The sequence below is a fragment of the Suncus etruscus genome, chromosome 16, assembly GCF_024139225.1.
Source record: "Suncus etruscus isolate mSunEtr1 chromosome 16, mSunEtr1.pri.cur, whole genome shotgun sequence".
NCBI lineage: Eukaryota > Metazoa > Chordata > Mammalia > Eulipotyphla > Soricidae > Suncus > Suncus etruscus.
This window is the reverse complement of record NC_064863.1, coordinates 23,817,905-23,845,535: the sequence shown is the minus strand read 5'-3', so window position 1 is coordinate 23,845,535 and position 27,631 is coordinate 23,817,905. Positions and strand designations below refer to the sequence as shown.

Below are 27,631 nucleotides of genomic sequence, written 5' to 3'. Positions count from 1 at the left end.
GATGACTTCTTCTGTTGGAACAGTGAGCAATTTTAATGTGATAAATACAACTTGTGTTCACAAAAAGAAGTCCCTGTTTCTAAAGCGAGCCAATGTTTATTCAGTGAGTCAATTGGTTTGCTACTTGCATGTGATCTGAGCATACAAAAAACTTTACCTGTATCCATAAATAGTGTTGCTGTGTGAATTGTTTTAATTTTCCTACTTCAGCATATAGATTTTTGATATAGAGAGTGTCCACTGGACCTTGAAAGCCAATATAAGTAATCTTAAATGCTCAGATAAAAGAAAGAAATGAAAGGCAAATATGTTCCCATAAGTAATAATTTTATTTTCAAAATCTACTGTGGAAATAGTCTGACCCACATTATTAAAAAGGTTTATTGATTTTTCTTGGAGTAGCAACCTGATTAAAAATTCCATTCAGAACATTTTAAAGTACAGGAGTTTATTTCACTGGCATTATGACAACCTAAGAGAATCGAAAAGATTCCCTTCAAGAGCTGTGACAGAAAATATAAAATCAAAACAGTCGTCTTGAAATTTTTAAAAAACATTATTTACCACTCCTGCCATTTACTATGTGCATTACTATAACTCTTTGTATTGACATCACTTTCAATAGTCTAAAGAATGAATTGAATACATCTCATATGAGTTACAGTTAAAAAATAGAATAAAATAAAATGCAGGTTTTATTTTTGAGGGTGTCTCTGGTTCTCTATCATGTTTAGAGACTTTTAGAGTCATTTCTTTTTTGTGTATGCAGAATTCACAGCAAAACATTGATCATGGAAACAGTTTAACTATCACGTGCTGTCAGCTCAATGTTTAGAGTGAGTCATAAGCAAAATATAACATCCTTTAAAATTACTAGCCTATACTAAGTTAGCACACATTTCATTCAAAAGATAAATGAGAATAATTATATCATCAATGGTGTGGAAAACTATATTAGGAATGGTGAATAGAATGAACTATATCATTCTTAGTTTGCAAATAGTGCTTTGTTTATCATTTGTTTCTAATTAATTCTATATCAAGATATTTATATTGAAATAATTGTTTACAAACCCATCAAATTATTTGTTTATTTATATTAAATTCTACACTAGTATCTTCATGTTGTGATAATTGTTTACAAACTCTAATTCAGGGGTCTTCAAACTACGGCCCTCGGACCACATGCGGCCTGCAGAGGAGTCTGATCCAACCCGCCAGCAGTGAGCGCTGTTTGGTTGCCAAGATACCTGCAAGCATATACACTCAGTGTCACTGTTTCTCAGGGATGATGTAAACCGCCTCTGCCCTTGGCATGTTGTGTGCTGGGAGGGTGGGCGTGAGGGCAGTGTTGAGAGGGACACTGATGCGCACTTGCGCCTGGCGCTTGGTGCACGTGTTGCTGATGACGTCACTGGAGGGCACCGGAGTACCACATGTGGGTGACTATATGATGTAAAAAGGTGCCTGCTCCATCCCCAGGCAACGTGGTGTCTGTGTGCTGTGCCTGCCTGTCAGTGAGGTTTTCCTCCACTCCCTCCACTTCCAAAGGTCAGTCAAAAGTGCCATAGAAATAAATTTTTGCCAGATGGGGGGGGTTCTGCCCGATTGGGCTGTGGGTGACTCATATGAAAATTCCCCTTTGGGAGTGGTGAGGCGTTCAGTGCTGAAATCAAAGTTAGGGGGTGGGCAGTGTTGGGAGGTTAGGGGTTCGATGCTGAATTGCCGATGTGGAAAATTAGGGGTTTGATGCTGAAGCATTTTAAAAGGGTTACATTGAAAGTTTGATATGCATTTTGCAATTCCTTTTCAGTGTTCACACGCTGATTCCGAACATATCAATTTGGGCATTATATAGGGAGATATAACTGAACTATCATGGACTGAGCTGGTTTGCTTAGAAAAGCCTGCAAGGGGTAAGTGTTCACATTAGGGACTAATAGGGGTTCATACACTGTATGTATATATACACACATATTTGTATTTCACTAATATCAGTTTGGAATCCCTAGGAAACAATGATGTCAAGAAAAAGAAAACTGACGATGAGTGTAGGATATTCAAAGAACAGTGGACTTAAAATTACTTTTTTATGCAGTACAAAGAAAAAGCTGTGTGTCTGATATGCCAAAATATAGTTGCTGTGTTCAAAGAATACAATTCGCAACGCCACTATCAAACTCAACATAAAGATAAATATGATTGTTTGGTTGGAGAAGTGAGAAAAGATAAAATATTACAATTGAAACATAAACTGACGACTCAGCAAAATACTTTTGTGAAGCAGAAGCAGTTAAATACTTCCTCACTGCAGGCAAGTTTTCAAGTTGCCAAGCTAATAGCACGCAATGGCAAACCATTTGTGGAGGAAGAATTTGTTAAAGAATGCCTTATTTCTGTTGCCAAAGAGATGTGTCCAGAGAAGGCCGATTTATTTAGTACAGTGAGCCTTTCAGGAGTTACAATGACACGAAGGATTGAAGAAATGGGAGAAAATTTGCTGCACCATTTGCAAAACTCTGCAAAGAAACTTTACTATTTTTTCTTGGCACTCGACAAAAGCAATGATGTTCGTGATTCTGCACAACTTCTCATTTATATGCGTGGGACAAATGAGTATTTTGAAGTCACAGGAGAGCTTGCTGCACTGCAAAGTATCAAAGGTACAATCACAGGAGTGGATATATTTGAAAAGGTTCGCAAAACTGTGAATGGTTTGGAGCTGGACTGGGTTAAACTAGTCAGTGTAACAACTGATGGTGCTCCGAGCATGGTGGGGTCTAAGAGAGGAGTAATTGCTCACATTACACAAGAGATGGACAAACATAACCATCCTCATCCAATTGCCATACACTGCCTCATCCACCAACAAGCACTCTGTTGTAAATCACTGAAGTGGGACTCTGTTATGAAAATTGTGGTATCTTGTGTTAATTACATTAGAACTCATGCACTAAACCACAGACAATTTCAGGAATTTTTATCTGAGGTAAATGTTGCCCATGAAGATGTTCTGTACCACACAGAAATTCATTGGCTGAGTAGAGGGAGAGTTTTGAAACATTTCTATGACTTACTTCCGCAGATTACAGCTTTTCTACTTTCAAGAAACCAAAAAGTACCAGAGCTCAATGATGCAGAATGGAATTGGCGCCTTGCCTTTCTCACAGATATAACAGAGCTACTCAACAGTTTCAATCTGCAACTTCAAGGCAAGGGGAAGCTCATCTGTGATATGGCATCGCATGTGAAAGCATTTGAAGTAAAATTAGGCCTTCTCATCAAACAAGTACAGGAGGAAAACTTCAGTCTTCTCCCAACAACTCAAAACCTGTCAGCCGACAAAACATTGGTTGCATTCCCAAAGGAAACATGTCTGGCTTCACTAGAATTGTTGCAAAAGGAGTTTCAATTTAGATTCAAAGAGCTTCATCTCCATGAACAGGACATACAGCTTTTTCGTAACCCATTTTCTGTTGAGATTGAAAATGTCCTTACAATTTACCAAATGGAACTGGCTGAACTGCAGAATTGTGACTCTCTGAAAGATGCATTTAAGTCAAGTAACCTTTTGAATTTCTATGCATCTCTCCCCTATGAGATATATCTAAATATCAGGAACCATGTACTCAAAATGGTAACTATCTTTGGTAGCACTTATGCCTGTGAACAGACATTTTCAAGAATGAAATATCTGAAATCTCCAACCAGATCAAGATTAACTGATGGCAACTTGCATCACTTGTTACAGCTGGCAGTGACAAATATGGAACCAGACATTGACCATCTCATTAGCCAAAAGCAGGCCCACAGTTCCCATTGAAATACTGGTGTGTGATCTGTTTATTTATAAATGGTTTCATTTTATTTATATAAGATATGTGCAGTGTGAGTAGGAATTAGTAGTTCATATAGTTCGGCCCTCCAGCTCTCTAAGGGACCGTAATCTGGCCCCCACTTTAAAAAGTTTGTAGACCCCTGCTCTAATTCATTATATGATACTTTTTTTGGGGGGTGCCACACCCAGTGATGTTCAGGGGTTACTCCTGTCTACGCACTCAGAAATCGCTACTGGCTTGGGGACCATATGGGATGCTGGGGGATTGAACCACGGTCCGTCCTTGGTTAGCATGTGCAAGGCAAATGCCCTACCATTTGCGCCACCACTCTGCCCCCTCATTATCTGATTCTTGATAATGAATCTGTTCTGCAATGACTTTGCCACTGGTTAATAAAAATCTCAAAGTGGGAGTGCGATGCCCTGAGGCCCCTCCACCTGAGCACACAGGGACCCCCGCATCCCTGTGCCGTTGCCCAGGGTGAGTGCATTCCCCTGGGGCCCTCCATGTTGGCGCATGTAGAACTCCACACCCGCCAGCCTGCCTGCCTGTCCCCAGAGTGAGTGCAGTGCCCTCAGGCCGCTCCACCTGGGCACGCAGGGACCCCCGTGTCCGCGACCCCCCTCGCCAGTGCCAGGGTGAGTGATTTCCCTGGGGGCAGCTCCATGTGGGTGTACCGAGACCTCCGTGCCCGCCAGCCTGCGTGCCTGGCCCCAGAGTGAGTGCAGTGCCCTCAGGCCGCTCCACCTGGGCACGCAGGGGTGTCTGCGACCCCCCACCCCCGTGCCGGGACAGCCTTAATACTGCTGGGTCACCAACAAGTGCCAGCTCTAATATGATATCCTGACAACGAGGAAAATGGGAACAACTTGACCTAAGAGCAGGTTATCCTACCTTACCAGCTAATGATAAGACAAAATCAGAAGACTTGTCATCCTTTGGTAGGTCCAAAAGCCAAGATAGCCATTTACAGATGACTGGCTGCTAGAACCATGATCAGACTGTATATATCTTGGGACCAATAAAAAAGCCCTAGTCTCGGGTTTGAACTACGACCTACACAATAACCATGATCCCCAATTCCAAAGGTCTAGCAGAGACAATTGCAACGAAATGGGGCTTCTGAAAACACAAAGAAAGATGCTATCCTAGGTGCCATCCTAGGTTCAGTGCAAAGACCAAGACCACCAACCACAGAAGATGGATTAAAATGACACTGAGGGAACAGAACTTCTAGAACCATAAAGGAAGACTTCATCATAAGTCCCACTCCTGGATCTGTGCAAATACTGAGATCTCTAGATACAGAGGTCTGATTTTATCACCCAGGACGGAGCAGAAGTTTTCCAAACACCACGAAAGCACCAGCGGGAGAGTAAATGAACCTAAACAGAGTCTATAGTTAATCCCATGACAATATACTCCAAGGGTGGAGAAACCCCATATCTCTTAGGCCAACTGAATTTCTTTTCGAATGACCCCAATATTTACTCTGCCAGGGCAGGAGGGAAAAAAAGCAAAAAGCACAAAACATTGTTTATTTTTTATATATTATTTTTATCTTCATTTATTATTATTATTATTATTATTATTATTATTATTATTTGCCTATCTATTTTTGGTCGATTTCTTTGTTTTGGTGTGGTTATGGAAGTTGTTGCCCCCATTTATACTTATTTTTTTTCTCTTTTCTTTTCTTTCTTTATGTGCTCTGCCATGCTTCTTATCTCAAGACCATGGCTTTTTTTTGTGGTGCTTATCGTTATTGTTGGAGTCCTCACTGGATATTTGACACTTCTTTTTGTACTGGTGGAGTGTTTCACCTTCTTTTTCTCCTTCGTCTCCTAAACTGATGATGAGAGCCTCTAGAAGGATTCTGCCCATTTTCAAAACATTAGACTTTTACCCCAGTTTATTACTTTTCTCTTCTTCAAACAAAACCACATAACATGAACTAGCTAGTCCTGCCTCCCAGTTAGAGGGGGAAATATGGGAGGCACCAAGACCAAACAGGTGCAAGACTACTAAGAAGTAGGCTAGGTACAGAGGGGACCACATATTCTAGCAGCCCCGGGGGTGAGGGAAGAGGATACAGGAAATAGGACAAAAACGGAGGTGTAGGGAGGACAAATTGGTGATGGGAATCCCCCCTGATTTTATGTAAATATGTACCTAAAACATTATTGTCAACAATATGTAAGCCACTATGATCAAAATAAAAATTATATTAAAAAAAAGAAAAATAACACACTAATAACTATCATGACAATGATAGTGAGTAAGAGAAATAGAATGCTTGTCTTGAACACAATTCAGGTGGAGGGAAAGGAAGGGATTTGGAAGCATTGATGGTAGGAATGTTGCACTGATGAAGGTGGTGGATGTTCTTTTTATTACTGAAACCCATCAACAAACAAGTTTGTAATTATGGTGCTTAAATAAATATATTATTTAAAAAGAAATTCAAAGTGAATGGATAGATTTTAGACTACATTGAAATGAAAGAATCAAGTTTTCATCTCCTTTTTTGTTATGTCTGTCAATCTTTATTTAGTCATTAAATATAAGAAAATTGTATACACAGAAAATGTAAAATAAAACATTCAAGATAAAATCTGTAATTTTCTACATGATACAAAAGTTGTGTCTTGGTGCCCAGGCCTGCATGAGGGGTGCATCTGGGATTTCTGTGTGGAGGTGGGTCCAGAGAACACATTGGTTTTACAGCTACAGTCCTGGGGTGAACCCCACCCAGGCCAGGGGACATTGCAGACACTCACACACACACACACACACACACACACACACACACACACACACACACACACCTATATACTTGAAGCTCCCAATAAAGACATTGACTGCCAAAAAAATGTTGTATCTTATAAATAAGTGAAGATACTCGAAAATAAGTGAAAAGTCATACCAGATATGATTCTAAAAAGGACCAAATTATTCTTCACCCTACTATAATATTTAAAAGGTGAATATTTTATATACATGCAGTAACAGACTAAATGTGAGAAATATGACTAAATATGAGACTAAATATGAGAAAATAAATGTAAATAAATGGTACAAGATTTTTAATTGACATCATGTTTTATAATATGCTATTTTAGGAATATTACTTCATACTATCTATGTGTCTATTCTTCACCACTCCTATCACCAAATTTACAGTGCTTTCTTATCAGCAAAAAGATCCTCTTCTCTTTTTCTCATTCTCATTTTCTTCTGAAAATTATTACAGTGTTTACTGAGCTTAGGAATCAGTTTTTTTGTTCCTTTTTGATATTTTTTGTTTTGGGCACACATATTATGCATAAACTAACCCATTTTATTTTCATTTCTTGCTAAACTTAGAATATTTATATCAAGGTCAATCCATTTTTTTCCAAAGTCCACAATTACATCTTCTTAATGGCAGTGTGGTATTTCATCATGCACATTGTTAGCTAAAATAAAATCACTGCTTTATGTTTAAAAATAAACTTTATTTTCCATAGTTTAAAATGTTTAGATGCTTGGAGGAAGAATGTTACAGAGAGTTCTGATTAGAGTCTTCCCCTGAACCCCAATGCAGTTTTCAGTTTTTATACTGTTTTGACAAGTGGGTTATTCTCAGTAGAGGAAAAATTTTCTTTTGAACTAATCCCTAGAAGGAAACGAAATATTTATCTTTGACAGGCTCATGATGATTCTCAGCATCCAAGCTCAACAACAAAATATGTTTGGACTTTGAGATTTGTTATGAGTGAGGAAGGAAACTTTCTAGAGGAGAACTTGTGCATATTTTCTTTGGAGAAAGTTTGCGCATGTTTCGTGTCATTTCTAAAAAAAAAAGTAGTTTATTTTTTTATTGTACAGTTTTGTGAGTTTTCTATATATTTTGTATATCATCCTCCATAATGTGCATCTTCCCAGAGGGTAAGTCATCAGTTTTAGGGATGGGGGAGTCACGCCCAGTAATGTTGGGGCATTATACCTTGCTCCACATCAGAAATGAACCCTGAAATTGCTTCAGGGATCAAAGAGATGCAGGGGATCAAACCAAGGTCAAGTGCATGCAAAGCACATACCTTACCCACCGTACTATATCCTTAATCCCCATCTTTATTTGTTTTGTGATTTATTTTGCTATGTTTGATATGATACCATTTCTGTAGTCTTGGTTTTCTTCCATTGATTTCCCAAATCAAGTTTCTGGATTCTATCATAATTTATGTTTTTAATATGTATTTTATGATTTCAGATCTGATATCTGTCTTAACACATTTTATGTCAAATTTTGCTTATTCTGTAAGATAGTGCTTGCGTTTATTTATAGGGCTCAATATTTTATTCCTTTGGTCTTCATGCCTGCTTTTACACCCATACCACACACTTAAGTTACAGCTTCTTCCTGGTATTGTTTTAATCTTGTAGTATCATGCCTCTATTTCTATTCCTTTTTTCAAAATTTCCTTGTTTACTTGGGGTATCTGTGGATAGCTGAAAATTTTAGAATTGTTTGTTTTATTTTTTGAAAAATTCCATAGGCATGTTGACAATGATCTTTTTAAATCTATTGAATTTTAAGGTGTGATAATCAATAAAACTTTAAATAAAATGATCAATGTATTAGGGAATTGAGAAAAAAACTAAAAAAAGAGATGCACATATTTATAAGACTTAATATTGTATAATATTTCCCTCATTTGAACAGAGAACATAATGCATATTAATTTAAATAGTTAAATGTGTTAACAGGGATTTATGTTGCATTTTATAAAGACACACAAAAATAAATTTGAAAATACATATTAAAAAGATGTTCTATCATAGTACCAACAATGTCTCAGGTTTAAAGAAAGTATCATAATTATTAATGTCTTGAGGCTGAAAAACAGAAAAGAACCTATTAATAATGATATTTATGTATAGCTAACAGACAAGTTCCAGGGCTTTCCATTAAAGGAGGCAGCAACTACCAAATGAAGATAATTTATTCTCATGATGAAAAATATATTTTGAAAGGTAAACAAAAAATAAAGTTTTTGAATTGGTTTCGGGTCAAGACCAGCAGCACTAAAAAATCGCCCCTAGCAGGCTCTGGGGACCATATGGGATGCCTGGAATCAAAATACCATCTGTCCTGGGTTGGCTTCATGCAAGGCAAAATCCCTACTGCTGTGCTATCTTTCAGGTTCCCTAAATAAAGTGTCTATATGTAATTAGATTTTTTCTGTTCCATTACCATTTTTCTTTGGTCTACAATGTTTACTTATCTTATCTATACATTTATAATATTTTTAATTTTTAATTTCTTTATCAGTTGCTTGTTTCATTATTCGGATCTGTACATTAGTGAACAATAATTTTGAAGACAGCATCTTTCCAATAATATCAAAAACATGTTCGAAATATTGGAATTTTCAATAAATATTTTAACATTACAAGACAGGTTTATGTACTCAGAAAATTATAAATGAGAGTCCCTAAATAATATGTAACTGGAAGAAAATTATGTTTTATAAAAATGTATCATATTTTTCCAGAAATACAAAATTTTAGGATATGTTTGACTTACTTGGATATTAATTGTTCATACCATATTAGATACATAAAAGGACATCTATATTTTACAGTCTCCAACTACTACTTTATTTCTCTTTAAATATAAATCAAGACTTTTATTGATATCATGTAATACAGGTATTTAGTTCTTCTATCCTTTTAAAAATAGGGAAGGATCCAGAGAGATAGTACAGTGGGCATACTTACTTTGCATGTGACCAACCTGGATGCCATCCTAAGCATGGCATATGGTTTGTTTAGCACTGCCAAGAGTGATCCCTGAGCACAGAGCCAAAAGTAAGCCCTGAGCAAGTCTGAATGTGAACAAAACAAGTAAAATGACAATAAAAAAGTACTATGATGGCCTAATTGATTTGTTTTGAAAATGAGAAGGGGAATAAATCTCTGTCCTACTTGATTGATTTCCAGCTCTAGATTTTGGCTTCCTTGCAATATAATTGTTCTCTCTCTCTGCCGCTCTCCTTTGCTCTCTCTCTTTCTCCTCTCTCTCTGTTTCTCTCCTCTCTTATCTCTCTTTGACCATACCTGGCAGTTTTTCAGATCTACAGATCTACTCTTGATTTTAAGTGCAGGGATAAATCCTGTTGAAGCTCATGGGGGTAGACGAGGTGCCAGGCAAGTGGCCTGTTCCCTTTTTAATCCTGTAATATGTTTATTACTTAATTCTCACAGACATATTTTTATTGCACGTAGTAAGTTATGCATATTAATAATCAGTAAAAATTATAAAATCTGGTGAAATGTGTGTCTAAATAATTCCTCTTCTATTTACTGTTTCATGGAATGATTCCTATATTGACAGGAACAACTATGGACTATACATAGTTCCTGGCTCTTATGCATTGAAAACTGCGGGTTAAGTATTTTATCTGAACATTTGGTGCTGCTCTGGGTCTATGGATTGGTGGTACCAGAGATATACCTAGAAGTGTCCTAAGCCCAACCCATTGTAATATTATCTGGTCCCTGTCCCTAATTAATATTTTTAAATAGCAGGAAAAATTTAATAGACTATATATTATGGGATAATATTACTACAATTTTAAGGCCATATGTTTAACATAATCACAAGACACACACAACTGAGTATGTTCAATGTAGCATCAAATATATATATATATATGTATATATATAATTTTATAATTGCCTTAAAATCTATGGAAAAAACATTAATACTTGATGCAATGAAAGCTTACAGTCATTGTTTATGAGCTTTAAAAATTCTGAAAGAAAGTGGTATCCAGATATTAAAATAATTCCACAAAAAGAAATGTAATTAAATTCTGAGATCAATGTGTTTTTCTGCAATCTATAATGTGCCTAGGAGGCAAGATGAACATTTTTAATCTAAGCTAGATATTACAAAAAATAAACAATGATAAATGTTTGAGTATGATTTCCATAAAGTATTAGAGAGTTATGACCAAATTGAATTAGATGGATGTCAGCTTCAGTCTCCACAGAAGTTTCTGACTGTGGCAGGTGATTGCAAGTGCTATGACATCCCCATAGTATCTTGGAACAAAAGAGAACAATCAACTGGCAGCTGTGAACACAATAGTCTCTATAAAGACCAATTAGTGAGCTACCTGACAAATCCTGTATCTTGAGGGAAACCTTGAAGCATTTGGCTGATTTATTATCACAAAAGAGGCCACACCTATGACAGCTTTTTAGCATGATGATTTAACACAAAATAATTTTATCCAAGAGAAAACATTCATTCTGTCTAAAAGCTGGTGGCCTACCAGATCCTAGAGCAAAATGTGTCCACTTATAACTTGCTTTACTAATATAGAAAGGTCACTGTTTTCATTCAGAATTATGTGATATAGCAAATCAAACATTATATATACTACTTAAATGTGCATAAAATGATTCTTTTCCCCCTAGTTTTGTCTTTCAATTTTAATATTTAATTTTATTACAGTAACTTGTTTAAATTTTCTTAGTTATAAAGATAAAAAGGAGAAAAAAGTAGTATAAAATTTGCATAGTCAGTGGATCATTTACAATAAAGAAAATTATAGCAGTGTGTATATAAGCTATTAAAAGTTCTATCTTCTGTATTGAAAATCTTTAACAAGTTCATTTTTCAACATGTTCAATTTATCTGCCCAAAAAATCAGTGCTCTATCAGAAGAAAGAAAATTTTACAATCCTATATATATAAGCTTCAGCAAATGGTTTGTTAGACAAAGTGGAGGATTTGCTAGAAAAAATTCTTTTTCTTTAAGTTTTTTTATTAAAACAAATTTATTACATACATGATTGTGTTTGGGTTTCAGTCATGTAAAGAACACCACCCATCACCAGTGCAACATTCCCATCACCAGTGTCCCAAATCTCCCTCCTCCCCACCAACCCCTGCCTGTACTCTAGACAGGCTTTCTATTTCCCTTGTACATTCTCATTATTAGGATAGTTCAAAACTTAGTTATATCTCTAACTAAACTAATCTCTGTGGTGAGCTTCATGAGGCGAGCTGTAACTTCCAGCTCTTTTCTCTTTTGTGTCTGAAAGTTGTTATTACAAGAATGTCTTTCATTTTTCTTAAAACCCATAGATAAGGGAGACCATTCTGCGTTTTTCTCTCTCTCTCTCTGACTTATTTCACTCAGCATAATAGATTCCATGTACATCATGTATAGGAAAATTTCATGACTTCATCTCTCCTGACAGCTGCATAATATTCCACTGTGAATATGCACCACAGTTTCTTTAGCCATTCATCTGTTGAAGGGTATCTGGCTGTTTCCAGAGTCTTGCTATGGTAAATAGTGCTGCAATGAATATAGGTGTAAGGAAGGAATTTTTGTATTGTACTTTTGTGTTCCTAGGATATATTCCTAGGAGTGGTATAGCTGGGTCATATGGGAGCTCGATTTCCAGTTTTTGGAGGAATCTCCATATTGCTTTCCATAAAGGTTGAACTAGATGGCATACCCACCAGCAGTGGATAAGAGTTCCTTTCTCTCCATATCCCAGCCAACACTGCATGTTCTCATTCTTTGTGATGAGTGCCAATCTCTGGGATGTGAGGGGGTACCTCATAGTTGTTTTGATTTGCATCTCCTTGATAATTAGTGATGTGGAGCATTTTTAATGTGTCTTTTGGCCATTTGTATTTCTTCTTTGTCAAAGTGTCTGTCCATTTCTTCTCCCTAATTTTTGATGGAATTAGATGTTTTTTTCTTGTAAATTTCTGTCAGTGCCTTGTATACTTTGGAGATTAGCCCCTTGTCTGATGGGTATTGGGTGAATAGTTTTTCCCACTCAGTGGGGGGCTCTTGTATCCTGGGCACTATTTCTTTTGAGGTGCAGAAGCTTCTCAGTTTAATATATTCCCATCTGTTAATCTCTGCTTTCATTTGCTTAGAGAGTGGTTTCCTCTTTGAAGATGCCTTTAGTCTCAATGTCCTGAAGTGTTTTACCTACGTGTTGTTCTATATATCTTATGGTTTTGGGTCTGATATTGAGGTCTTTCATCCATTTGGATTTAACCTTCGTACATGATGTTAGCTGGGGGTCTAAGATCAATGTTTTGCAAGTGGCTAGCCAGTTGTGCCAACACCACTTGTTGAAGAGGCTTTCTTTACTCCATTTAGGATTTCTTGCTCCTTTATCAAAAGTTAAGTGATTGTGTGTCTGGGGAACATTCTCTGAGTATTCAAGCCTATTCCACTGATCTGAGGGCCTGTCCTTATTCCAATATCATGCTGTTTTGATAACTATTGCTTTGTAGTACAGTTTAAAGTTGGGGAAAGTAATTCCTCCCATATTCTTTTTTCCAATAATTGCTTTAGCTCTTCTAGGGTGTTTATTGTTCCATAGAATTTCGAACATGACTGGCCCACTTCTTTGAAGAATGTCATGGGTATCTTTAGAGAGATAGCATTAAATCTGTACAATGCTTTGGGGAATATTGCCATTTTAATGATGTTAATTCTACCAAACCATGAGCAGGGTATGTGCTTCCATTTCCACGTGTCCTCTCAATTCTTGGAGCAGAGTTTTATAGTTTTCTTTGTATAGGTCCTTCACATTTTTAGTCAAGTTGATTTCAAGATATTTGAGTTTGTGTGAATGGGGTTGTTTTCTTAATGTTCATTTCTTCCTTATTACTATTGGTGTATAGAAAGGCCATTGATTTTTGTGTCAATTTTGTAGCCTGCCACCTTGCTATATGAGATTATTGTTTCTAGAAGCTTTTTCATAGAGACTTTAGGGTTTTCTAGATAGAGTATCATGTCATGTGCAAACAGCGAGAGCTTGACTTCTTCCTTTCCTATCAGGATTCCCTTGATATCTATTTCTTGCCTAATCGCTATAGCAAATACTTCCAGTGCTATGTTGAATAGGAGTGGTGAGAGAGGACAGCCTTTTTTTGTGCCAGAATTTAGAGGAAAGGCTTTCAGTTTTTCTCCACTGAGGACAATATTTGACTCTGGCTTGTGGTAGATTGCCTTAACTATATTGAGAAAGGTTCCTTCCATTCCCATCTTGCTGAGTGTTTTGATCAAGAATGGGTGTTGGACCTTATCAAATGCTTTCTCTGTGTCTCTTGATATGATCATGTGATTTCTATTTTTCTTGTTGTTGATGTTGTGTATTATGTAGATAGATTTACGGATGTTAAAGAAGCCTTGCATTCCTGGGATGAAACCTACTTGATCCTAGTGGATAATCTTCTTAATGAGGCATTGAATCCTATTTGCCAGGATTTTGTTGAGGATCTTTGCATCTGCATTCATCAGCAATATTGGTCTGTAATTTTCTTTTTTGGTAGTATCTCTGTCTGGTTTAGGTATCAAGGTGATGTTGGCTTCATAAAAACTATTTAGAAGTGTTCCTGTTTTTATGATTTTATAAAAGAGTATTGCCAGGATTGGTAGAAGTTCCTCTGGAAACGTTTGAAAGAATTAATTAGTAAATCCAGTTGAGCCTGGACTTTTGTTTTTGGGCAGACATTTGATTACTCTCTTAATTTCCTCAATAGTGATGGGTGTGTTTAGATATGCTACATCCTCTTCATTGAACTGTGGAAGATTATAAGAGTCCAAAAATTTATCCATTTCTTCCAGGTTTACATTTTTATTGGCATAGAGTTTCTCAAAGTAGTTTCTGATTACCCTTTGGATTTCTACTTATCAGTAGTGATCTCTCCTTTTTCATTACCAATATGAGTTATCAAGTTTTTCTCTCCTTATTTGTTAATTTTGCCAGTGGTCTATCAATCTTGTTTATTTTTTCAACGAACCAACTTCTGCTTTCGTTGATCTTTTGGATTGTTTTTCGGGTTTCCACGTCATTGATTTCTGCTCTCAGCTTTGTTATTTCCTTCTGTCTCCCTATTTTTTGGGTCCTTTTTTTTTTGAGTACTTTCTAATTCTATGAGCTGCATCATTGAGCTATTCAGGTATGCCCCTTCTTCTTTCCTCATGTTTGCTTGAAAAGCTATAAATTTTCCTCTCAGTACCACTTTTGCTGTGTCCCATAGGTTCTGATAGTTTCTGTCTCCCTTGTCATTTGTTTCTAGGAATATTTTGATTTCCTCTCGAACCCACTGGTTATTCAGTGTTAGGCTGTTTAACTTCCATGTATTAAAGTTTTTCTTCTGTGTCCCTTTGTGGTTCACATATAATTTTAGGGCCTTGTGGTCAGTGAAGATAGCCTGCAAAATTTCTGTCCTCTTGATATTATGAAGGTATGTTTTATGTGCTAGCATGTAGTCTATCCTGGAGAATGTCCCATGTACATTAGAGAAGAATGTGTATCCATGCTTCTGGGGGGTGGAGTGTCCTATATATATCTACTAGGCCTCTTTCTTCTATTTCTCTTTTCAGGTCTAGTATATTCTTTTGGATTTCAGTCTGGTTGACCTGTCAAGTGTTGACAATGCCATGTTGAGGTCTCCCAAAACTATTGTCTTGTTATTGATATTATTTTTCAGATTTGTCATCAATTTTATTAAATATTTTGCAGAGCCCTTATTCGGTGCATATATATTTAGGAGAGTAAATTTTTCCTGGTCTACGTATCCCTTGATTAATACAAAATGTCCATCTTTGTCCCTTACAACTTTCCTAAGTATAAAGTTTGCATCATCTGATATTAGTATGGCCACTCCAGCTTTTTTATGGGTGTTGTTTGCTTGGATGATTTTCCTCCAGCCTTTTATTTTGAGTCTATGTTTGTTCTGACTATTCAGGTGTGTTTCTCGTAGGCAGCAGAAGGTTGGATTGAGTTTTTTGATCCATTTAGCCACTCTGTGTCTCTTAACTGGTGCATTTAGTTTATTTTCATTGAGAGAAAGAAATGTCCTGGGAGTTAGTGCCATCTTTATATCAAAGTTTGGTGTGACTGTTGGTCAGTCTTTTCTTAAAGTAGGCCATACAGTTTTTCTTCTAATAATGGCTTTGAGTCTGTCAAGTTTCTGAGCTGTTGTTTGTCTGTGAAACCATATATTATTCCTTCAAACCTGAAAGTGAGCTTTCAGGCGAAGCATTTATTTTATTGAGTTTTGTCACTATGTCCCACCACTGCCTTCTGGCCTTGAGTGTTTCCGGTGACAGGTCTGCAGTAAATCTCAAGGATGTTCCCTTGAATGTAATTTCTCTAATCAATCTTGCTGCTTTCAGAATTCTGTCTGTATCTGTGGGATTCGTCATTGTGACTAGGATGTGTCTTAGAGTGTTTTTTCTGGGGTCTCTTTTAGTTGGTACTTTTTGGGCATGCAGGATTTCATCACATGTATTAATTAGCTCTGGTAGTTTCTCTTTAATGATGTTCTTGACAGTGATTCTTCCTGGAGATTTTCTTCCTGGGTCTCTGGGACTCCAATGATTCTGAAGTTGTTTTTGTTGAGTTTATCATAGATTTCTACTTTCACCTGTTCTCATTCTTTGAGTAATTTTCCCATTGTTTGATCATTTGCTTTAAGGCTTTTTCCAATTTTTTCTGCTGTATGGAGTTATTCATCTCATCTTCCAGTGTACTAATTCTATCCTCAGCTGCTGTTAACCCATGGGAAAGCTCAACTATGTTTTTCTTCAGTTCATCTACCGAGTTTTTCAGACCTGTTATTTCTCCTGAAATTTGAGTTTGGAGTTTTCTGATTTGTATCTTCATATTCTCTGGATTCTTATTAGTGTTCTCTTCTATACTTTCTTTGAGTTCTTTGAACATCTTACATATTGCTACTCTAAACTCCTTATCTGAGAGACTGACTAGTTGGTTGGTTATGTTCAAGTCATCAGAGTTGCCATTATCATTCTCTATGTCTGGCACTGGCCTGCATTGTTTCCCCATTGTCACACTTGTATTGTGAGTTTTTCTACTTGTTGTGGTTGTATTCATTGGCTAAATGATGTGCACGGCCGGGAAGTGAAGCGGAGCAGCCATGCTCCTTTTTGGGCTTGTAAACTCACCTCCATGGAAGGTGAGCCATCCGCAGATGAGCCATACACAGGATAAAATCAGACCGAAAAAAGGATCACAGCAGAGAAGACAGGCAGTTAGGGTTGCTGGCATCTGATTTCCAGCAGAGTTCAGTAGTTCCCCCTTTCTGGGCATGTAAGCTCACCTCCAGGGAAGGCGAGCAGTCTGCAGATGGGCTACACACAGGATGAAATCAGGCCGAAGATGGAGCACAGCACAGAAGATAGGCAGATAGGGGTGCTGGCATCTGAGTTCCAGCAGAGTTCAGCAGCTTCCTCTTTCTGGGCTTTTAAACTCACCTCCAGGGAAGGCTCCAGGGAAGGCGAGCCATCTGCAGATGAGCCACCACAGGATGAAATCAGGCCGAAAATGGAGCACAGCACAGAAGACAGGCATATAGGGTTGCTGGCATTTGAGTTCCAGCAGAGTTCAGCATCTTCCCCTTTCTGGGCTTGTAAACTCACCTCCAGAGAAGGCTCCAGGGAAGGCGAGCCATCTGCAGATGAGCCACACACAGGATGAAATCAGGCCAAAAATGGAGCATAGCACAGAAGACAGGCAGACAGGGGTGCTGGCATCTGAGCTCCAGCAGAGTTCAGCGGCTTCCCCTTTCTGGGCTTATAAAGTCAGCCATTTCTTACTCACTCACTCGCTCGCTTGGTAGCTTCAGAATGTAGTTTTTAGGGGGTTCGCTTCCCAGGGCTCTGAGGAGAGCTTCAAGGATTCAGAAAAGACAGAGAAGCATAGGACAGGGCTCCCTTGAGGTCCTCAGTTTCCTCAGAAGAAGCACAGCAGGGCGGAGACTTCGCAGGTGAAGCAATCAGCACTTTACCTGGCAGTCCCCACAGTCAGCCATTTCTTACTCACTCACTTGCTCGCTGGGTAGCTTCAGCATGCAGTTTTTGGGGGATTTGCTTCCCAGGGCTCTGAGGAGAGCTTCAAGGATTCAGAAAAGACAGAGAAGCATAGGACAGGGCTCCCTTGAGGTCCTCAGTTTCCTCAAAAGAAGCACAGCAGGGCGGAGTTCTGCAGGTGAAGCAATCAGCACTTTACCTGGAAGTCCCCACAGTAAGCCATTTCTTACTCACTCTAGAGAAAATTCTTAAGCATTAGTATATTTAAGAATTAATATAGAAAATGGAGCATATATATTTCTTTTTAAAGATATATCTTTTATTTTCATTATTCCTCATTTGACACAGACATAAGAATAAAGTGAGAAGTTATCATACTATGAAAAAGTTCCTCACCAAGGAGCTAATATTTATATAAATTCCATAAATAATATGAATCTATATTGAAAAACATTAAAATTATAACTAGAATTGAAAAATAGGTAGAAGAACATTAAAATATGTCTAAAAAAGAGTTAAATATAATATGCAAATTCAGTAAAATTTAAAAGTAACATGCGATTAAATAGAAATAAATAATTGGTAGATATATATCTCACTATTTGAAAGTGAAAGTCATCAAAAGATAAAGTAAATAATGGGAAAAATTCAATACTCATAAATTACAAATTATTCATAACATGAAAATGTGAATTATATTAAAAATCAAATAACAGACTAAAACAATACTTTATATATCACATAGAAAATCATATTTTTAGGACCAGAGTCATGGTAGAGTAGTTGCCTTGAAGCAGATCAGGATTTGGTTCCGAGTGAGTATAGGAACCTCATCAGAAGTGATCTGAGAGTGCAGAGCCAGAAGTAATACCTGAGCACCACTGGGTGAGGTCAAAAAATTAAAAGAAAATAAAACTATATTCCTAACTTAAACAATACAGAAAGTAAATGGAATTACTTTGCCTTTGTTAAAACTCCATCTATTACACCCATAATAAATAGTTTTATTTTAGAATACACTGGAAGACTCAAAATGACTTATTTTTCTTTCTTAGAAGAAGGACTGATACCCTCCAGCTGTGCTCAGGGTTTTCTTCTGGCTTTGTTCACAGGAATAATTCTGCTTTAGGGTTGGAGTGATAGCACAGCGGTAGGGTCTTGCACGCTGTGGACCTGGATTGTAACCTAGTTCAATCCCCGGCATCCCAATATGGCACCTCGTGCCTGCCAGGAGTGATTTCTGAGTGCAGAGCCAGAAGTAACCCCTGAGTGCCACCTAGCGTGCCACCCCTCAAAAAAAAGGAATGACTTCTACTTTGAGAATCATAGATAGTGTCAGGGATCAAACTCATGTTAATCACTTGTAAGGCAAGCACCCTACCTCTCTTTATATGTCCCTGCCTTATGTATGGCAGACTAGGGATCCATCCCTGATACCCCATATAGTCCCCCAAGTCAACCAGGATTGATCCCTGCATGCATAGCTACTAGTAAATGCTGAGCACTGCCAACTGTGACCCAATCAAATCCCCCAAATTACATAAATAAAAAATGCAAAATGTGTAAAATGAAAATATGTAAGAGACACTGAAACAGTCAAACATGGATCACAGTTGTCTTTAATTATGTAACTATATTCAGAAATATGATGTACATATATTTCTCAAAGGAAATACACTAAGATTTAATATTTTAACTTAATATGATTTGGGATTAAGCATTCTCTCTTGCTATTTTCTGCACTCACTAAATTTTTGTACTAAACTTGAATTAATTCTATCCAAATAACAATACACATTAAAGAAATATTTATATGATTTCCACTTCTGAATATTAGGAAATATATCATCTCAAGATAAATGAAATTTAAATATGATAGTGTAGCATATAGTTCAGTAAATTATTAACATTATGCTGAATACTATACAAATCAAGAACTGATTACTCATAGGTAATTATATAAAGCTTTATTTTAAATACGTTTAAGTTGTCAATTTCAAATATAATACAATCAATTAAAATATTTATGTTGGGCAATATATGTTAAAATGTAATTGTATGAATTATCAGTTTATGTATGGTAAAAATTTGTCAACAGTGGTATTCATGCATTAAATAATGAGTTTGCATTTGTAAAGGTACAACTCTGATAGTAATGCACTGAAATCACAAATTTGATTGTTGCTTACTTGTTTATGGGGGCCCACATCTGGCAGTTATTAGGGTTTGTTCTTAGCTCTGAGTTCAGGTATCATTTCTGAGAAGTTTAGAGAAACATATGATATGAGTAAGATTAAACCTGGGTCAGTTACAAGAAAGTCAAGTGCCCTACATGCTGTACTATCACTCTGGTCTCCATTATAATTTTAAGGGCATTTAATGCTTATCACTTGGAAATTTTAAGATATGTTTTATGATCATTTTTGTTCCAAAATAAAATTATTAAACTAATTAAAATTAATTCAAAATACAAAAGCTTAATATGACAAAGAGAATTTTATTATTTAATTTATTGTTCCTTAGACAAGAATGTCTTTAAAAATGGGGCTAGTTTAAAAATAAAATCAAGGGGCCATTGATTCAGTCTAGTGGGTAAGGTGCTTGTGTTGTATTGCAGCCCACATGAATTAAATCTTGGTACCCTAGATAGTTCTCCAAGATTGATCCCTAAGTGTAGAGACAGGAGTAAGTCTTCAGTAAATAATAAATAAACAAACTGAATAAATGAAACAAACAATATAAAAGAATGAATTTAAACATTTAATTTCTTTTTTGGGGGGGGTTCAGGCCACACCCATTTGATGCTCAGGGTTTACTCCTGGCTACGGGCTCAGAAATTACCCCTGGCTTGGGGGGACCATATTGGACACCGGGGGATCGAACTGTGGTCCTTTCCTTGGCTAGCGCTTGCAAGGCAGACACTTTACCTCTAGCACCACCTCACTGGCCCCAAACTTTTAATTTCTAATAACCTATATGTATGACTTTTCTTATAGCAGAGATGTTGATAGTATCAAATGATTTCTCTATAAATATGCAGATCATATATAAACATCTACTTTATTTACTCTCTGACTCACATAATAGAAAAACTAGAACAGGTAATTTCCCTAAATCTTTCTCCAGCTTAGTCTGGGTTAAAAGCTAACAACTAATGGAATTCACAAAAGATCTGGAACACTTGAGAGGAAAAAACACAAGTTCAGAGTAATTATTTGAAGAAATAATTATGCAGATAGTATACTTGAAGTAAGTTCTGGTTGAAAGTGTCAAGAATTACCTAGTGAATTTTGAAGTTAGTAGAAGAGCTTTGTAATGATTCTTTAGATTTGTTGTAGTTGATTACTGGTAAATTCCAGAAAATTGTTGACTTAACAGAATTGGCTGTTGATTTTCTGTTGAATCTTCTTTAAAATTTATTCCATCATCCCCTTCAAGAACTGTGCATGCTTCTAATTTTTACTATTAAATATTTTAAATTTAGAATGCAAATATTACTGTCCTATACTGAATTCTGATTGATGTGCTGGAAGATTTATTTTAATAACTAAGCCATATTTATATTTTTGAGGTTGAGCCTTTTATAAAGACAGTTCAAAAATTATTTCACAGTATTTCTACATCTTATAGATACCTAGATTAAAGTTCAAAGTACTATGGTAAGATGAGGCTATGGAACATGTTTTAGCCAATAAGTCATAAACAATTGGGAATAATCATTTCTGGGTCAGATGTAAAATTGCTGGCACTTGTCTTAGATTATTTCATCCATCTGTTAGCACCATTAGCAATGCTACAGGACGTGGTCATACTCCAATTGAGAAGTGGATAAAGGAAAGTACAGATAGCTCTAGCTGATTTTTCATAGAAATATAACACAATAAATAAATAAGCATCAGTTGTACTAGCCACTATCATTAGTGCCAATTTACCACTTTATTATAACTTACCATCTTGTAAAGTAATTGACACAAAAATGTGGGTACTACTTTAGAACCATACTAAAATATATGAGAGTTTTAGAACAAGAGGAAGAGACAAAGAGGACAATTTACTCTGAGCTTGAAATATTTTGGTAAAAATTCTGCATTGGAAAAATCTTCAGTAATATAGTCTTTTAAAGTCTTTTGAATGAATATTTATTTTGAGGGATGAAGAAAAATGTTGAAAGGTGTTTTGATCTTTCCATAGTACATATGATATAATTATTAAAAAATGAATTTAGGAAAGCATTAGTGGTTTTGAAGCAATAGGAAAATAACTAGAGTTTATGAATTTAGAAATGTATTAGGCTAGGAAGCAACTGTTTTAAATTTTGTTTGTGTTTTATTGCAAAAGTCAATGCAATGAAAAATGCTTTTGACACAGAGAAATAATCAATTTGTCTTCAAGGAATGATTAAATATAGAGGGTGGCTTTATACAATCAATAATACAACTCTTCAATGGATTGTTGAAATCTGTTAGATTCTGCCAATTAGAGAAATTGCTCAGGAAAAGCAGATCAACTGTTTAGCAGCTTCCTACATAAGTGGCCAACTGAGTCTGGTTTAGTTGGTAAAGATCTGAAGATTGGAGATAAACAAATAATTTAATGTAATAAATCACTAGGATGTCTAGAAAATGCACTGTAGATAAGGCTTGAGGCTGAAAACTATCAAATAATAGAAGCAACCTACTATTATCAGATATTAATAAAATTTTTTGTTACTGTTTCTTGGGAGTAGGGGCACACGCAGCAATGCTCTGTTGGCTCTGCACTCAGGAATTACTCCTGGTGGGCTCAGGGGAAGTTTATTGGATGCAGGGGATTGAATCCAGGTTGGCCGAGTCTAAAGCAAGCACCCTAATTACTGTACTATTATTCTGGTGTTAAGAGATTTGTACTATTATATAAACTTAATATGTATATTATATTCTAAGTACAAAAGTGTTGAAAGTTGAACTTATATGATATCTATCATCTAACAATTAAAAATATTATTGAGGCCCCAACTTATTGCCTTAATCAGCTATTCTTAAAATGAATAATAGTTGCAGACAAAAGTTTATAGTATCTCTATAAAATAAAGACACCAATATAATGGTTGCTTCTCTTCAAAAGCAGTGTTGAGGCCTATTCAAATATCACCGTTCCTATATACTGGGATATTTGTACTATCAGTTCATGGTATTTTTCTTTTTGTGAGTTTATCATTCCTGATTTTTAAATATATTGTAGCTATTTTGCTATTGTGATTATAATCATATTGTGATTACAATGTGGTGCATATAACATTGAACAAGAACAAAGACTATTATCTAATTAAATTTACTATTTGTGTCTTTGATATAAAAATTCTGCCTCAGGAAAATTTTCTTAAAGATGTTCAGTGATGCCAACTATAGCGCTATTGGCCACAACAGGGCACTGGAGGTAAATCTAGTGTCACATAAAAATGATGAATTAAAATATATAAACTGAAAAAAGTCTGCGACATAACAGATGAATCTTGACAATATAAATTTTGTGAAATAAGAATAGTGGCTTCAGTCTCTGCTGGAGCCACCTTGGGCCTCAACTCTAGTGCCACCTCAAGCCTGCAGTCTTCTGCAGGAGCAAATGAAGCTGCTTTGGTGTCTCTGAATAGCCAGGGTGCGCTAAAAATATTTCCAAGCTGCATTGAGGGCACATGCATGTATAGCAGCACTGGGAATTCCAGGTGAGCATGCTTTTGTGAAAAATATCATTTTTTAAAACTCCATCTCTTAGTTTCATTGTTGCACTTCATAAAACCCTCTAGAAACTGAACACCTTCAGTAGGAAGACTTTGACTGCCATTTCCTTGATGAAGGCCTCACTGCTAAGGACATTCTGGACCAAAAATCTAATGAAGTGTGGTCTTCTATGTCTCCTACTAGCCAAGGATGTCTTCTATGTCCCTGAACTAGGAGATATTCTAAAGAAACATTTGATGTCGTCAAAAACTCTGCCTTAGGTCACCCCCTTTGCTGCCAAGTACAATGATAGCAGTACCACAGTGAAGACACTTGCTGCTCTCGGGACTGGGTTTGATAATGCCAGCAAGAACGAAATACAGTTGATGCAAAGTGTCGGGGTGCCTCCCGACTATACAAAGCCTTGTAAACACATAACTCAGATTAAGATTAAGGATGCTGACAATAATGGTGGAGTCCAGATGATGACCTTAACAGTGAAGTTGACTTGATGAAAGTTTCCAGGGCACATCTAAAGGCAACAATGGTTTTATTTATTGCCACTGATGATTCCAAAGCAATTAGTCGCCTTAGGGTTAAATTTGGTGCCATGCTCAAAACCAGCAGACTACCTTAGTGTTGAATCAAATAATTAAAGATGAATCTGAATGGAGATGGATGGAGGCCTTTGTCCTTAGGCCCCGGCCATGTGGCTTCATCCCCCATCAACCGGCGGGTCTGGGGTTCAGGAAAGCGACGGGTATTGAACTCACTCACAGGCAGGCATCTAGAAGCATCATCTTTATTCATGCCCTATTCACCACATGTGTGTGGCCTACTCATAACCTTTCAAGCACTAGTTATTCTTGGCCCTGCATCTTAACTCCTTTCAGCCATCTTCCTTTGACCCCCATACTGGTCAAAGACCAAAAGAGGCAAAGACCCAAAAGCCAGAGAGCCCAGCAGGGCAGATGTCCCTAATCCCCTGGCTCAAAGGCTTATCTACCTTTTCCAAGACCCCTCCCAGGAATGGGTGGGGTCTTGCAGGTAAGGTCAAGTTACCTAGGAAATATGGGTGGGGGATGAGGCTTCACCTTAGGAACTGGCAAATAAAAAACGGAATATTGATGTCAATGGTGTCAGCTTCCTTGTGGGATGTAACTATATCTTTGGGCAAGCCATTTCTGATGCTCACTTTGCCCTGGACATGGGGACTGAGATTGACTTCACATGTATCTGCTTGAGATTGGGGCTGGATTTCCTGTATCTGTGGATGTAAATCTTAAATTTGAAGAGATCACCAATGTAATCAACTCAGCCCTTGATAATTATTTTTTTCTGAGTTGGAAATGAGAATCATAATTGAGCCAGGAAGAAACTATATTTCACACTTGCCATTAATATTATTGCTAAGAAACCTGTCATAAAGGAACAGACAGGTTCTGAGGATGAAGAGGAATCATATGAGCAGACCTTTATGTATTATGTGAATGATGGAGTAGATGGATCATTTAATTGCGTCCTTTATGATCATGCACATGTGAAGCCTCGTCTGCAAAATAAACCCAAGCCTGATGAGAAGTATTATTCATCCAGCATATTAGCACCAACATTTAAGGACAGTTAATTAAAAGAGAAAACAAAATTAGAATCTTTAACAATTAAAAAGGTGCCATTAAATTTTTATAGGTTTATATAAGCAACACTATCATTAGCATAAAAATCAGCCCTTTTTTAACTCTTTCACTGTCTTTTGACTTATGATGTCAAGTCAAGAGTATGTGTCTAGCATATTCAATGATCTGTGTTCATTCTAGTTAACTGAGTCCTTCCAGCACTTGGCAAATAGAACACCATCTAGAGTGGCCCTATTTCTCCCCCTGTTACCACTGGAGGTATTTCCTATAATAAAAGAAAAATTATCAATAATAAAAAAGCAAATCTATGCCTTTTATTTTTGGAAAGCCAGTAGCAATTTCCCCTTTAGAAACTAATAGACAGCAACCTAATATAGATCATCATAACATCAGACCAGACCAAAGTTTATATCAAAATTTCTCAGTCAGGGACAATATAGGTTCTATGAATTCTCATAATATTTCAAGGAGTCAACAGGTGGAAATCATATCAATGAGAAGCCAACAGCATGAGAAATAGAAACCAGGTGGAAGGACAATATCACAGGAAGAAAAAAAGGTCCAAAAGAATAGTCTTAAACCAAAGCTCAGTGACCAGAATAATAGTACAGTGGGATAGTTACATATCTTGGTTGTGGCTGACCAGAACTTGATCACTGGTCTATCTGTGTTGCTCTGAGTATGGCTAGGAGTGACGCCTGAGCACAAAGCCAAGGCTTCACTCAACAACAGCAAATGTGTTTCCAATACCTAAGTAAATAAAATTATATATAATAGACCAGTTTTTAATTCTTTCAAATTTGAGTGAGTGACAAGCTACATAAAAGAGCAACCAATACTTTGATTGTTTAAGCTGAAATGAATTAATCTTTCAAAACAAAATATATAACTTGCACAGAGTTCTACTGTGAGTGCACCCTGTGTTGGTGCAATCATTTTTTTCCCAAGTCTAACAAAGAATCTGAAACTTATAGATCATCTAGTTCAACAGTTCTCTCTATTCCAATTCTCAAGACATTCGTCAGTGTGGAGAATTAAATCTACAGGTATTAATATTGCAATGAACTTCAAATTGCCATGTGACATTTTATGTCTGTCTTCATAGGAACTATTCTAAACCCAGGGACATCTAGGACAGTTGATGCCACACTTTAAAAAAAATAAATTATAAAGGAGCATTAATTTGACACATTAAAATATAAAATTATTGTGCAATAATATGCAATAAAATTTAAAAAGTTTCATTTAATCTAATTGGTAACATACTACAGATTAATATGTGTCACATTAAAATTTAAAACTTGAGAAATAAAGTATATCAAGTAGAATATTGTTTTAATAAACTATTGATTAAAAATGTTCTTCAAAATGATTTATTTTTGGCAGAATCATTTAATAAACCTAAATTATGAATCTGTTCATGTACAGATTATATCTAAGTTTTTTTAAAGACTTCCTATTCCCTGAACATTAATTGTTTTTTATTTCTACTTCACTTTTATTTTTATGCATAGAATTATAAAACTTAATATATAACCATATAGTTTGGACCCCCAACTATATTAAACTTTTTCTAAGCAAAACAAAACACCATCAGAATGGCCAAATCCAGAGTAAAGTACATTCCTTAAAGGAGAAAATATTTTGGGAGATTATAAGCATTATAAAGAATTTAGGGAGGTCATTGCTAAACCATTGGGACCAGATGCTCCTAATTCTATCTTCAGACATCTGTGTATAATTTCTCATTCCTCAGGGTTATGTTCAGCAGCTTCATTCCTATGTTTAGCATCCTACAGTGTTAGACATCTCAAAATATGAGATGTTTTCTTTGGCACCTAATCTAGTGCTCCTGAGATGTCTATTAAAAATTTAAATCATGAGACCTACACAAAATGTACTAGTTAAAATTAATGTCAAGGACCTAAGATAAAAGAATAAATCATTTTATAAGCTCTCTAAACAATGCTTATGCATGAAAATATTTGAGAAAAGATATTTTGGAAGTATGTAGTAATATAATGTATGACTTCTTCCTTCTTTTCCTCACTGTAGGTATCTATCCCTGGATACCATTTCTCCTGTATAGAAGTGCTGTTAATTCACTTTAAAAATCACAGATATAAGTTAACATGCAAATATATAAACATGGTGTAATTCAGTACTTAGTTTCTTATTTTATTTGGTTTTTAAATGAAAAATACTTGGAAGCCTTACATGAATACAAATATCCAGGTTTCAAACATTGTCAAATAACATTATTTGATAAAATATGTTTTAAAGGTTTTTTTTGTCAGTTTGCAAGGTTAAATCCAATAAAGTCACCTTTTTCAGGCTTCTTAGATAGTATCCAAAAATATTCATCAAATCCATTTATGTGTGGCCTAGTAATGGCTTTATACAAAGGCAACAATCTTGTCCCAAGATCACCATTTTGCTACTTGTTCTCCTTAAAACTAACTCCATAAATAACCTTTACAGATGTCCTTTGATTGTGATCAGTGATTGGACCCTCTCTTGGGAAGTACAATGTAAACTATAACCCTGAGTAAAAAATCCATAAAGAAAAAAGATAGGATTTTTCT

General features: G+C 36.3%; 1 pseudogene; it reads left to right on the top strand.

Moving 5' to 3' along the window:
- Nucleotide 1: 1 nt before the first annotated feature.
- On the top strand, nucleotides 2–25,036 carry LOC126032582 (ornithine decarboxylase-like; annotated as a pseudogene).
- The last annotated feature ends 2,595 nt before the right edge of the window (nucleotides 25,037–27,631 follow it).